Below are 13,400 nucleotides of genomic sequence, written 5' to 3'. Positions count from 1 at the left end.
TCTCTGTCTGTCTCAAATGTCCCTCTGTCTTTTTCTCACAAACACCCTTGTCACTCAATTTAGGGTCCACTCCTATAATCTAGGATTAATAAGGATCAAGATCCTTAACCTGATTGTATTTACAAAGATCCTTTTCCAAATAAGCTCACATTCACAGGTTCTGAGGGTTAGAATGGAGATAGATATACCTTTTGGGGAGCTATTAATCAACTCAATATACCTTCCTATAGATAAGATTAAGATGCCCAATAATAGAAGTATTTCCACTTCCTGACATCATCCAATCCAGAGCAAAGCCCTACTTCCTTTAATCTTCCCCTAAAATCACCTACCACAAGCCCAAATCCTACAAGTCTTTTTAAAAAACTGTTTTACAAGATATCAAATAGTTCCCTAGGATGTATGTTCTCCCTCACCATCATGAATAACAAACCCAACTTGCTCAAATTCAGCGGTGTTCCAATTAGTCTTTGGCTGGAAGAATATGTAATTACAAAAGGAAGGGATGTTTTAATTGCTTCTTCAGATGATTGTGGATATTCTTCTCTAATACTATGCCAAAATTCAACATATAATAGTTTATTTTTAGGTGGTGTGTGTACACACTTAGTTTTATTGTAACAAAGAAGCTTGTACACTTTTAACGTTTAAAACTGAGCATCATTTTTTCTTTCTAGTGAAAACGGAAAAAAAGAAAATTTAAAAATAGACAAACAAAATTACAATAGAGAAAGTCAATTCCAAATAAGATCCTACAGGTTCTGCTGATTCTCCCATCGAGTGGCAGGGCTCAAATCATCATTAGGAGGAAATTTTATTTTTAAAAGTGTCATCCTAGGGGCTGGGGATGTGGCTCAAGCAGTAGCGTGCTCGCCTGGCATGTGTGCGGCCCAGGTTCGATCCTCAGCACCACATACAAGTAAAGATGTGTCTGCCGAAAACTAAAAAAAATAAATATTAAAAATTTCTCTCTCTCAAAAAAAAAATTATAAAAAAATAAAAATAAAAGTGTCATCTTAAACAGCAAGGATGTGTGTTGAACATCACAATTGAACATGCCAAAGGAAAAGCCATGTTGTCAAAATGCCCACTTAACTCATACAAACATCTTAAGCCCATCCTTTGCTGACCTTCTAGAACCCCATTTTTTTCAAGTTTTTTTTTCTTTTTTTAAACAAGAAAAGGTAGACAGATACATATTGGTAAATGCTCACTGTCCATATTCACATATAGACACAGTGTAATATTCCAGCCCTATGTACTGCTACACAGGGGTCCAGCACCCTCCAACTTCCAGCAGAGTGCAGGAAGCACAGTGGTGTGGATTCCATACAGTTTTTTCAACACATAATAATAATTTCTTAAAGGTTACTTAAAGGTTACTTACAATGTAGAATCTGAGGCCATATTGATGAACTTTTCATACTCTATTACACTAAAATCCATCATTATGTTTTACCCTTTGCATCTTTTGCCCATGCATAATTTTGAACATCACTCATTAGTCATTGGAAAACACTGGTTCACTGAATTATTCCAGTCTTCTGAATGCTGACACATTTCATTATACAATTTATTTTTTGAAAAAATCACCCTTGTTAGTATCCCCACCAATCTCAACAGAAAAGTTGTTATGCATTAGGAAGCTGCTGAGCTTACAGCAATGGATACAAGTTTTCATAAACATGAAACTTGAATTTACACATGAAAGCTCAAATTTTATCACTGGCAAAAAAAAAAAAAAATTCAGTTGTTTTCCTCAAAGTCACAGGCTCCCTTCAATCATTTTCAAGAAAATGACTGCCAAATACTCAAGTCTGAATAACCAACGTTTGTTAGTTGTTCATACCAACTTAGAAAAAAAAAAAAAAAAGTGTTCCATGGGCATAGGGAATTTGATCCTGCTCTCAATTCACAGGATCTCACAAGTGCTCTTCCACAAGATAGTCATCACACTTTGGTATATAGCAAAAGCAAACTATGCATATTTTCCAAGCTATCAAATAAAAAGACATGTTCTCAAAATTTAAAATTTATTAAAAAATATTTTTACTACTTTCTCAAGGAGATTCTTAAGGGAAACTATCCTTTTTTCTCCCCTGTAAGTTTGTGACAGTGAAGAATTTAAGGGCTACTAGTATAGTTAGACCCATTGCCTAAATTCGTACTAGGGCACTAGCAGTTTTAACTATCTTAACTTTGTACCTTTAGTGCAAATGTCAGCATGGAAAAGAAAGAAAGAAAGGAAGGAAGGAAGGAAGGAAGGAAGGAAGGAAGGAAGGAAGGAAGGANATATATATATATATATATATATATATATATATATATATAAAATGTAGCACTTAAAATACTCTACAAAGAGATTAAGCTTAAAGACTATCTATCTATATCTATATCTTCTATATCTATTGAAATGGAATCCCAAAATAATGTTCTAAGAGTCAGGTGCTATAGCACATGTCTGTAATCCCAGCAACTTGGGAGGCCAAAGTAGGAGGATCACAAATTCGAGGCCAGTTTGGAAAACAGAACAAGATTTCATCTAAGAGTGTGGCCAGGTGCCTCAGATGAAGCAGGACTTTCTTTCCTTACCAGTGGATTGTGTACAATACACTGCCAGTCTCTTGGCTTCTTCTGATATCCAGGTGAAAGAACTGGTGAGAAGAGTTCCTCAGGCCAGGCTTTTGAGTTGATTCTCAGCTCTTCCCCCTTTCCCCTCCAAATAAGAAGGATCTTTCCCTGGAGGAAATTCAGAAGAAATTAGAAGCTGTGGGAGAAACATGCAAGTCTCATGAAGCTGAGGTCTTGAAGTAGCTTGCTGAGGAATGAGAGCATGAGAAAGAAGTGCTTCTGAAACCCATAGAAGAAAACAACATCTTCAGTAAAATGGCGGAAGAGAAACTGACCACAAAATGGAAGCTAACAAAGAAAACCGAGAGGCACAAATGGCTGCCAAACTGGAGCATTTGCAAGGGAAGGATAAGCACATTGAAGAAGTGCTGAAGAACAAAGAATCCAAAGACCCTGCTGATGAGACTGAAGCTGACTAAATTTGTTCTGAGAACTGACTTTCTCCCCTTCCTCTTCATAAATATCCAAAGACCATTCTGGCCAGTGTCATTTTATTTTTCCCTTCTGAAAATATTTAAAAGCTGATGTAGAACCCTATAGGTAGATCCAGACTGTAAGATGTTGTTTTAAGGGATAAAGGGGAGAAACTGAAAATGTTCTAATCTTTTTCTAAAGTGTTGGTCTTTTTAATGTAGCTATTTTTCTTGTTGTATCTTTTCTACTTCAGTGAACTTGGTGCACTGGGTTAATGGCTAGTACTGTATTGGCTCTGTGAAAACATGTTTGTCAAGAGTATGTAGTGGCTTCTTTCAAATTGTTAGATGCTGAATATATGTTCACTTTTCAATCCCAATTATGTCTCACTCTTACCAGATGCTACTGTACTTGAATGGTTAATAAAACTGCATAATGCTGTCAGTGGTCAAAAAAACAAACAAACAAACAAAAAGATTCCATCTAAGAAAGAAAGAAAGGAGGAGCTTGGAAAAGTTATATTATAACATGAATAAGAAGAAAGCAGGAATGACTGTACTAATATCAAATACAGTAGACTTTGGAGCAAAGAAAACTGGCAGAGATTGAGAGGAGTATTATACAACCATAAAAGGGTTAATCCCAAGTGACAGCTACTCTAAATGTATATAAGTCAACTAACAGAGCTATAAAATATATGAAACAAAACTTATAGAATTGAAAGGAGAAATAGACAAATCTACAATTATAGTTGAAATTATCAACACTCAAAAATTGATTGAACAACTAGATAGAAAATAATCAAGTCTGTGAAGAGTCACCATGATTACCCACAGGACCTGACTGACACGTTTGGAACACTCCACTCAATGATGGCAAAATACAGTTTCCTTTCAGGTGCTAATAGAATATATACCATAACCTGTACCACAAAACACACCTCAAGCCGGGTGTGGTGGTGCACACCTGTAATCCCAGTGGCTCAGGAGGCTGAGGAAGGAAGATCACGAGTTCAAAGCCAGTCTCAGCAACTTAGTGAGGCCCTGTCTCTAAATAAAATATAAAAAAGGGCTGGGCTCAGTGGTTGAGCATCCCTGGGTTCAATCACCTGTACCATTAAAAAAAAAAAAACTGAATAAATTTAAAAGTATTGAAATAATACAGTGTTTTGTTTTTCAACCAAAATGGAACCAGATTATATATCAACAATAAAATGATAACAGGAAAGTTTCCAAACATGTGGACACTAAATAGCACACTTCTAAATAATCCAAATAATCCATGGGTCAAAGAGTGTCTTAGTCCTTTTAAGCTGCTATAAAAATATAATAAAATGGGTAGCTTATGAACAACAGAAAAATTTATTCTCACTGTCTTCAGGCTGGGAAGATAAAGGACAGGGGCTAGAAAATTCACTGTCTGGTGAGGCCTTGCTTTCTGATTCATAGAGGATGCCTCACACTGGTCCTCACACAGCAGAGGGGGAAGGCAGCTCTCTGGGCCTCTTTCATAAGAGTGCTAATCCCATTCATGAGGGTTTTGTCCTTATGACCTACCCATCTCCCAATGGCCCTACTGCCTAATAGGCATCACCACATTGATGATTAAGTTTTAACATGATTTTTTTGGGAGGACACACACATTAACAATCTAAGCTCTCACCTCAAGAACTAAAAAGAAGAGCAAAATAAACTCTAAGCATGCACAAAGAACAGAAATTAGTGGAATTTTTAACAGAAAAACAAAAGAAAAATTAAACAAAGTTCTGGTTCTTTGAAAACCACTGAAAAGAATGACAAAGAAAAAAGAGAGAGAAGACAAAAATTGCCAATATCAAGAATGAAATGAGATACCACAACATACCCTGCAGATATCAAAAGGATAAGGTAATACTAAAAAGAAAAAAGAAAAAAAAAAAACTTGACCCAACTGAATATAACTATTTAGACAAAATGAAAAAATTCCTTGAAAAACAAACTACCACAATGCATTCAATTTAAAATACATAATTTGTATGGCCCTACTATTAGGAAATTGAATTCATAATTTTAAAACTCCCAAAAAAGAAATCTCCAGGCCCAGTGGTTTTCCTGGAGAATTATTACAAGAGTTAAGACCAATTTTACATAATCTCTTCCCCAAAATAGAAAAGAACATTTCCTAATTCATTTTATGGAGTTAGTATTACCCTGAGTCCAATACCATACAAAGGTAGTACAAAAAAGAAAACTATAGACCAATATTTCTTTTTTTTTTCTTTTTTGGTACCATGTAATGAACCCAGGGACACTCGATCACTGAACCCCATCCCCAGCCCTATTTTGTATTTTATTTAGAGACAGAGTCTCACCATTGCTAAGGCTGGCTTTGAACTCTAGATCCTCCTCTCTCAGCCTCAGGGGCTGAGCTGCAGAAATTACAGGTGTGCACCACCACGCCCGACTCAGACCTATTTCTAATGAACTTAGATGTGATAATGCTCAACAAAATATGTACAAATCTAATTCAGTATTGTATGGAAAGAATTATGCACCACTAGCTATGTAAGGCTTGTTCAACGTTTCAAAAGCAACCAACGCAATCTACCATATCAACAAGCTAAAGAGAGAATCACAAGATCATATTAATGAATGCAGTGAAAACGTTTAACAAGATACCTATTTATGATAAACTTGAGAACGCAGGAGAATCTCCTCAACTGTATAAAGGGCCTATAAACCTAGAGCTAGCATTATTCTTCATGATGGAAGAATACATGTTTCCCCCTGAGATCAGGAATGAGGCAAGGTGTTCTTGGTCACCGCTCTGATTCAGCACAGTAGTAGAAGTTTTCAAATAACATTTTGTCTTATATTGATGTTTTTGAATATGACTAAATGTCCATGGTTAAGACAGAACACTTACAAGTTATCCAAAACAAAGCTGCTACAGGCGGTGAGCTAAGGTAACCATGGAGGAGGAACGTTCCACCAAGCCCACCTCTCCATACCATTTGTCTGTTCCAATGGACTATACCTGTAATGCAAGGTGCACGTGCACCCTGGAAACCCACAGGCCCCAAAAGGCCCAGGCCTATGTCCAGACAAAGGAAAGAGGGTCTGCTATGACTTCCTGCACCAGAGATCAAGGCAGCCATGATCGTGACCACACAAATACCCAGCCTCTTTAAAGATAAACTTTATTGCTTTCCATATTTACTTCTGATACATTTCAAAGAAGAAACATTCTAGACACCTCAAATCATTTTTAAGCTAGGTTAGATTCAATAAGTTTCAAAATTAATAAATATCCCTCTTTCCCTTTACAAACTAGAATATCCTGCTCAGAGTGCACTGCAGGAGAGATGGAACAGGTCACCTGGTTCCTCCTTTTCTTCTCCGTACCCATTTACTCACCTGTAAAATAGCAATTGTAATAATACCTATCTTGTAGGGACATAGAGGGAATTTAAGGATCAGATTCTGAAAGAGCGTGTAGAACAGTCTGTGCACAACATGCACCTCCAGAAATTCTCCTAGCCTTATGCCTGTAATTAATGAGGAGATTTCTAGAAGGGAAGAAACTGCTTTATATTAATCCTGTCCTGCAACCAGAATGATTAGCCAACACTGGTTGCTCATCGTTATCAACTAAAGGCTCATAAAAGGAATATCATTAGAAGAGCAAGTCAGAGACCGCCCCCCACTGGCTGGTCTCCACCTGCATCCACCTGCCTGGTTCCCCAAGGCTCTTGAGTCTGTGATGTCTGATATTTTCCTAATTGTCTGCATTATAGATTTCCCCACCACTTCAGCCAAACAACCATTGTTTAATAACTGAGAGAGAGCAGTCCTCTCAGCAGTAAAAGAATTAAAAAAAAAAAAAAGATCTTAGTGTTTTTCATCATCTTATGCAAAATCTCAAGACTAAATGGGCTGGGGTGGATTTTAAGGGTTTCAAGGGCACTTGGGGTTGTCTGTTGTGCTGGATGTCATCTGTGTACCCTCCTGGTCCTCTCTCCAGGTTCCCTGCCATGCTCTGTGCTCATAACTGTATCAAGAAGCTGCTTCGTTCCACCCGGCTGCCCCCACCACCAACAACAACTTCCAGCAGGATTCAGACAAAAGCAGAGGTCGCTGGCAGGAGACAGAGGCAGAGAGCAAGGTCAGGGTATTTGTTTCCCTGTAGGAAAACAAATGTGAAAGGTCTCTGCTCCTTGTCCATACAGGTTTCTCTGACTCATGGGTTCCTACCATGGTTTCTGCTGGCCTAGAATAGGGGAAGCAGAAGAAGCTCCCTGCTATTACAAGCCCTGAGTGCTATCCAGCCCCTCCTGGTTTACCTACACACAACTGACATCTTCCTGTGTTCCCTATTAAACTTTCCTCAAACATCTACATTTGGCAGTGCCATCTATTTCCTAGCACTCCACCTGAAAAATATGATGTACTCTTTACCTCCTTTACCTTTGAACTTAATCCCCTGGGTATAGTGTGATTCTTTGTACCCCAGGGCCAAGGTCAGTAAGAGCAGTGGTTCAAACCTCAGTCTGAAAACTCTCAAGTGTGCAGAAAATACAATTTATATATTTTTTTTACTTTTCTATAACCCAACTTAAGATCTATTTCTGCTTCAGTCCTCCAGGGTGACAGAAACAAGCTAAATCAGTACAGGGTGCCCCTTGACAATGAAAATACAATTAATAAGTGTAAGAATAGAAATTCTACACTAGGAATTTGGGAGCTAAGAGGAAAGATACCTAACACAGCCTCAAAGGAGAAAAAAGGAGTGTCAGGGAACTTCCTGGAGAGTGTGATGTCTGAGGTGTGACAAAAGGGTGAATGGAGGGAGCCAGACAAAGAAGACCACACGCTAGGCACAGGGTGCAGCCCCCGCTAAGCCACAGAGGCAAGAAACAGCATGACATGCAGGGGAGTACAAGCAATTGGATGTTGTCAGAGTACAAGGTTCAAGGCAAAGAGGGGTGACAGATAAAACAGTGACCAGAACTTGAAGTTTCTGTTACAACAGGTTAAGGAGTTTGAACTTTATCATATAGTCAGTAGTCCCCCAGGTGGGGTACATCCACCCCAGAGTATGAAAGTTTCCCCCAGGTGCAAGAGATTTTCCTGAAATACAGGAAGAAAACGTTATAACTTCTATCTTTCACTTTTAATATCTTAAATTTTTGCACGTTTTATAGTGTCCACGATTAATGTATATGTTAATGCAGTATGACGTTATATAATAAACAAATAAATATATTAGGCATACACTGAAGTTTAGGTTCAGCTTCAGAATTCAACCAGAATCTGCTAATTGACTTTGGCTTCCACTAAGTACCTACTTTAACATTAGTTTTGACATCCCTGAACCTCTGAGTAATCAGTAATCCTGTGTAAGAATAGATTGTCATCCACTCAGCAACAATTATATAAGGAAGGCATGTAATTTAGTTTCATTGTTATTATTAGAATTTTTGTTTACAAAAATCAGTGATCATTCTAGATTTAATTTTGGAATAAATTTTCCTATGTGTTTTATAATTGGAAATTCTACCTGTTGGATGAAATATGAATGTGCATTTATTATTGGAGGAGTAAAGTGCTGCAGTAATCAATGATGACTGTGAAGCTACCAAATTTACATATAAAACCGATTTTAGTATGCACAAAGCCCTAGATTTGATTCTTCGCACAAAAACAAAAGAAAAATCAGTTTAAAACTTTCAAATTGTTAAACAAATAAGGAAACACATTGGCAGTTAATATGAATATTTAGAAAGATGGCAGTAGCTGTGTAACTTTATGAAGAACTTTACATTCTTTCTGAGCCAATATGTTTATAAAACTTTAAATAATAATATAATGCAGAATAAAAGGAATGATGATGTTATATATAATTGTAATGTTTCAGTAATGTTAAAATTCTAATAGTTGTAGAAGTACTTGGCGAACCAGCCTGCATTCATAACAGAAAATAACCTATAAAAACTCTATTAAACTTTTGAATATTAATTCCACTTTGGCCATGAGGCTTTCAAAAAAGCACATTTACTTGAGTATTCTGTGTGTGTGTGTGTGTGTGTGGTGGGGGTGCTGGGCATCAAATCCAGGGCCTTATGCATCCAAGGCAAGCATGCTACCAACTGAGCTATATCCCCAGCTCCTTGAGTATTCTTTATATCTTGTGAATATGAAGTATAAGTATAATGTCAACTTTGCCACTTAAAAATTTCACTCCAGGACTAGGGCTATGGCTCAGCGGTAGAGCACTCACCTCGCACGTGCGAAACCCTGGGTTCAATCCTCAGCACCACATAAAAATAAATAAGTGAAATAAAGATATTGTGTCCAACTGCAACTAAAAAATAAAATATTAAAAAATTTCACTCCAATATCGCAATATCTATGATAACTAATCTTTAATTCAGATATTAAAAAGAATGTAAATAACATATAGGTAGAGGAAATTTTTAGAGAAAAATTAAGTACCCAATTGATGTGGTCAAACTTATACCATTTTCTGTTGATGAAATGAAAAGAAAAATCTTTTGAGATTTCCCAAGCTATGAATCCTAGGTACAAAGTTCCTTCAAGAACACAGAGTACTGGAAAACATTTTTTTCAGAATTTCATTTGCTGTGCACAAGAAAGGTAGTGCTCTTGTTGAATGTGTTGCTTCGGTGTGTGTATGTAGACATTTGAGCATGTCAAAAAAATCTGACATCTTTAAGTTGACAGGTCTGCAGAATAGTGACTAAATTATGTACTTCCCTTGGTGGCTGAGAGTTTTTGTTTTGGCTCTTCTAAAATCAATAGCATAGTGAATCTTGTAGATGAAACGGTAATAGAATGGAAAATCAGTTAGGTGTCATACAATTGCCATTCCATGGAACAAGCATGATAAAGGCTAAGGATGATTTAGGACTTGCAAGCCTTCGACGTTTTGTTCACATCTTTTAACCCTATGTTCAATAAGGTAATTAAAGTACAGAATAATGTAGCAGGATTACTGGCTGTGAGTTGAATGATGGTAGGCTCCTCTCATCATTCTTCAGTTAAAAGCAGGTGATGGAATACCAAAGTGATTTGGGAGTCCTCTTATCTTTTCCTTATTATGAAAGATGCTCAAATAAGATGAAACAGTAGCTCTTATATGTTTTTAAGACACCTGTACAAAAGAAAGCCTTAATAATCAACTTCACAGAAAATAATACCAGGGCTCAGTAACGGGTCAATAGATGTTTACAGAGAAAGTGCTTCATTTGCCGGAACCTGCTGAAGAAATAACTAAATTGGCATGCTTTATAAATTCCAGTATTGCCTTTCCTGCATGACACCTGCTGTAGAGATCTTCCTATCGTTCTATTTCAGGAAATATGCTGAAATTAGTGTACATGCAACTACAGCTGAGACACCATGGAAATTCAGATACTAAGTAGCTATTGTAAAAGTCAAATAACAATCCTCTTTGCTGGCTCCTGGGTCTGTTTCAATAATTTATTTTTTAAGTGATCGTGTAAAATAGCAAGTGAATGCTAACATATTAGATGCAAGAAATGTAAGAAAGGACAAGAATCTTGAGTCTCTGAAGAAAAAAACATGCAGAAGGCATCCTTTCACTACACAATTGCTTCAGATTGTGGGATTGTTCAAACCATGAGTAGAAGAGTTGTGTTTATAATAGTTCATTACTATTACTCAAAGATTAATGTATCAATACTGGTAGACTATGATAGTTATGCCATGTATACTAGAGAACCTAAAGCAACTACTAAGAAAACATAAAGCAATATATCCCAAAACACTATAAACCAACCAAGAAGGAATTCTTTAAAATGTTCATATAAAAGAGAAATAAGGGGCTCAGGTTGTAGCTCAGTGGTAGAGCACTTGCCTCACATGCGTAAGGCACTGGGTTCGATCCTCAGTACCATATAAAAATAAAGAAAGAAAGATATTGTGTCCATCTACAACTAAAAAAAATTTAAGAGAAATAGATGAATTAGAGATAGAGAAAGCAAGTTGAAAATAATTCATAATGGGCTGGGGATGTGTCTCAAGAGGTAGCACACTCGCCTGGCATGCATGAGGCCTGGGTTCGATCTGCAGCACCACGTACAAACAAAGATGTTGTGTCCACCGAAAACTAAAAAAATAAATAAATAAATACAAAAAAGTCTTTAAAAAAAAGAAAATAATTCATAAAAGTCAAAACATATCAATAATTACCTTAGATGTAAATGGTCCAGACACACAAATTAAAAAACAGAGACTGGAAGAGTGGATTTAAATATATATATATATATATATATATATATATATATATATATATATATATACACACACACACACACATATATACATATATATTTATCATACAAAACACATAAAGCAGATACTGATAGAGTTAAAGGGAGAAATAGGCAAATACAAAATTATAGTTGGGAAATTCATCATTCCAATCTCAACAACTGATAGAAATCCATAAATAAAAAATCAGCAAAGATATAGAACTCAATAACATAATCAACCAACAGAATCTAATCTAGAGAACACCTAGCAACAAGCACCCATGGAACATCCACCAACACAGACCAAATCCTGGGCAATCAAATAAACCTCAACAAATATTAAAGAGCTGAAATCATGCCAAGCATGTTCTCTGGACACAATGAAATCCAACCGAAAATCAGTAACATAAAGTAACATGCTTTTCAAACAGGAAAATCTTTGAGCACTTAGAAATTAAACAACACACTGCTTAATAATACATGGGTAAAATAGGAAGTCTTAAAAGAAATTGAAAATAAATATATTGAGTGAAAATTAAAATACAACGTATTAAAATATGTGCAATTTAGCCAAAGCAGTGCTTATGTAAGGAAATGTATAATACCATATGCTATATTGGAAAAAAGAAATGTCTCAAATCAATAATTCAGTATCCCACCTCAAAAACTAGGAAAAAAGCAAAATAAATTCAAAGCATACAGAGGAAAAAATGAAGATAAGAACAGAAATTATTGAAATTTAAGATATAGAACTCAATAGGAAAATAATGAAGAAAAGCAATGAAATAAAAACCTGAAGTTTGAAAACAATAAATAAAATTGATATACTTCTAGCAAGACTGACAAATGATAAAAGAGAAGACACAACTTTATTATATATCAAATGTGAAACAAGAGAAATCATTACAGATTCTATAGCCACTAAAAGTATAATGTGGGATTGGGATTGTCATAAATTTATACTCATAAATTTGACAATTTAGGAAAAAAGGGATCAATCTTTCAGAAGCCAGAAACTACCGAAATTCAACCAAGATGAAATAGATAACTTGAGCAGTCCTGTAGCCTTTAAAGAAACTCAATTTGTAATTACAAACTCCTGAAAATGGAATCATTGTTTCTAGAGAGTCTACTGGAGTACAGAAATTCAACCAAATATTTAAAGAAAATAATTAACACCAATTTTGCTCAATCTATTCTAGAAAATAGAAGACAAAACACTTCCCAGCTCATTTTATAAAGCCAATATTACCCTGATACCCAAACCAAGGACAATATGAAAAAGAAAACTACAGATCATTTTATCATGTTGATGCAAAAATCCTCAACAAAATGTTAATAAACCTCATCCAACAATGTATACAAAGAATTGTATACCATAACCAAGTGGATTTTATCCCAGATATGCCAGCTTGGGTCAACATTTTAATAAACAACAAATATAATCCTCCATATCCACAAGCTAAAGAAAAAAAAATGTGATGATATAAATTGATGAAGAAAAATATTTAGCAAAATCTGGGACTGGGAATTGAACCCAGAGGCACTTTATCACTGAGTTACATACCCAAATTTTTGGTACGTAGCTACATATCCATACCCATATATTTTTATTTTGAAACAGAGTCTAGGCTGCTCAGAACCTCATTAAATTACTGAGGCTGGTCTTGAACTTGCAATCCTCCTGACTCAGCCTTCTAAGTTGACTACCTGGGATTACAGGTGTGTGCCACCATGCCCAGCACACTTTTAAAGCAAAATCTAACACCAATTTAAAATTAAAACTTTCAGCAAACTAGAAATAGCAGGAATTTCCCCAACTTGATAAAGAGTATATACCAAAAATCTACATCCAACATCATATCAAATGGTAAAAGACTGATTTTTTTCCCTCTAAGATGTCCTCTTACCTCTCTTATTCAGTCACAGTACTGAAAGTTCTGACCAGTGGAAGGATGGAAGCAAGCAAGCATATAGAAGTAAAAAATAAAAAATAAAACTTTCCAATTTGCAGATGGCAGGGCTATTTATGTACAGAATCCCAATGACTCTACCAAAAAACTCCTAGAACTAATAATTT

At 35.9% G+C, this 13,400-nt stretch overlaps 1 long non-coding RNA gene and 1 pseudogene across 1 annotated transcript in view; both read left to right on the top strand.

The window, feature by feature from the left end:
* Positions 1-2,567: 2,567 nt before the first annotated feature.
* On the top strand, positions 2,568-3,070 carry LOC107136990 (annotated as a pseudogene).
* A 2-nt stretch (positions 3,071-3,072) lies between these two features.
* Positions 3,073-13,400, top strand: part of LOC125617311 — a 29,391-nt gene continuing 19,063 nt past the window's right edge. The window contains exon 1 of the long non-coding RNA XR_007348292.1: positions 3,073-3,428. This is a non-coding gene — a long non-coding RNA (uncharacterized LOC125617311). The remainder of the gene's footprint in view (positions 3,429-13,400) is intronic.

Source organism: Marmota marmota, unplaced genomic scaffold, assembly GCF_001458135.2.
Source record: "Marmota marmota marmota unplaced genomic scaffold, marMar, whole genome shotgun sequence".
Lineage (NCBI taxonomy): Eukaryota > Metazoa > Chordata > Mammalia > Rodentia > Sciuridae > Marmota > Marmota marmota.
This window is presented reverse-complemented; position numbering and strand designations above follow the sequence as displayed.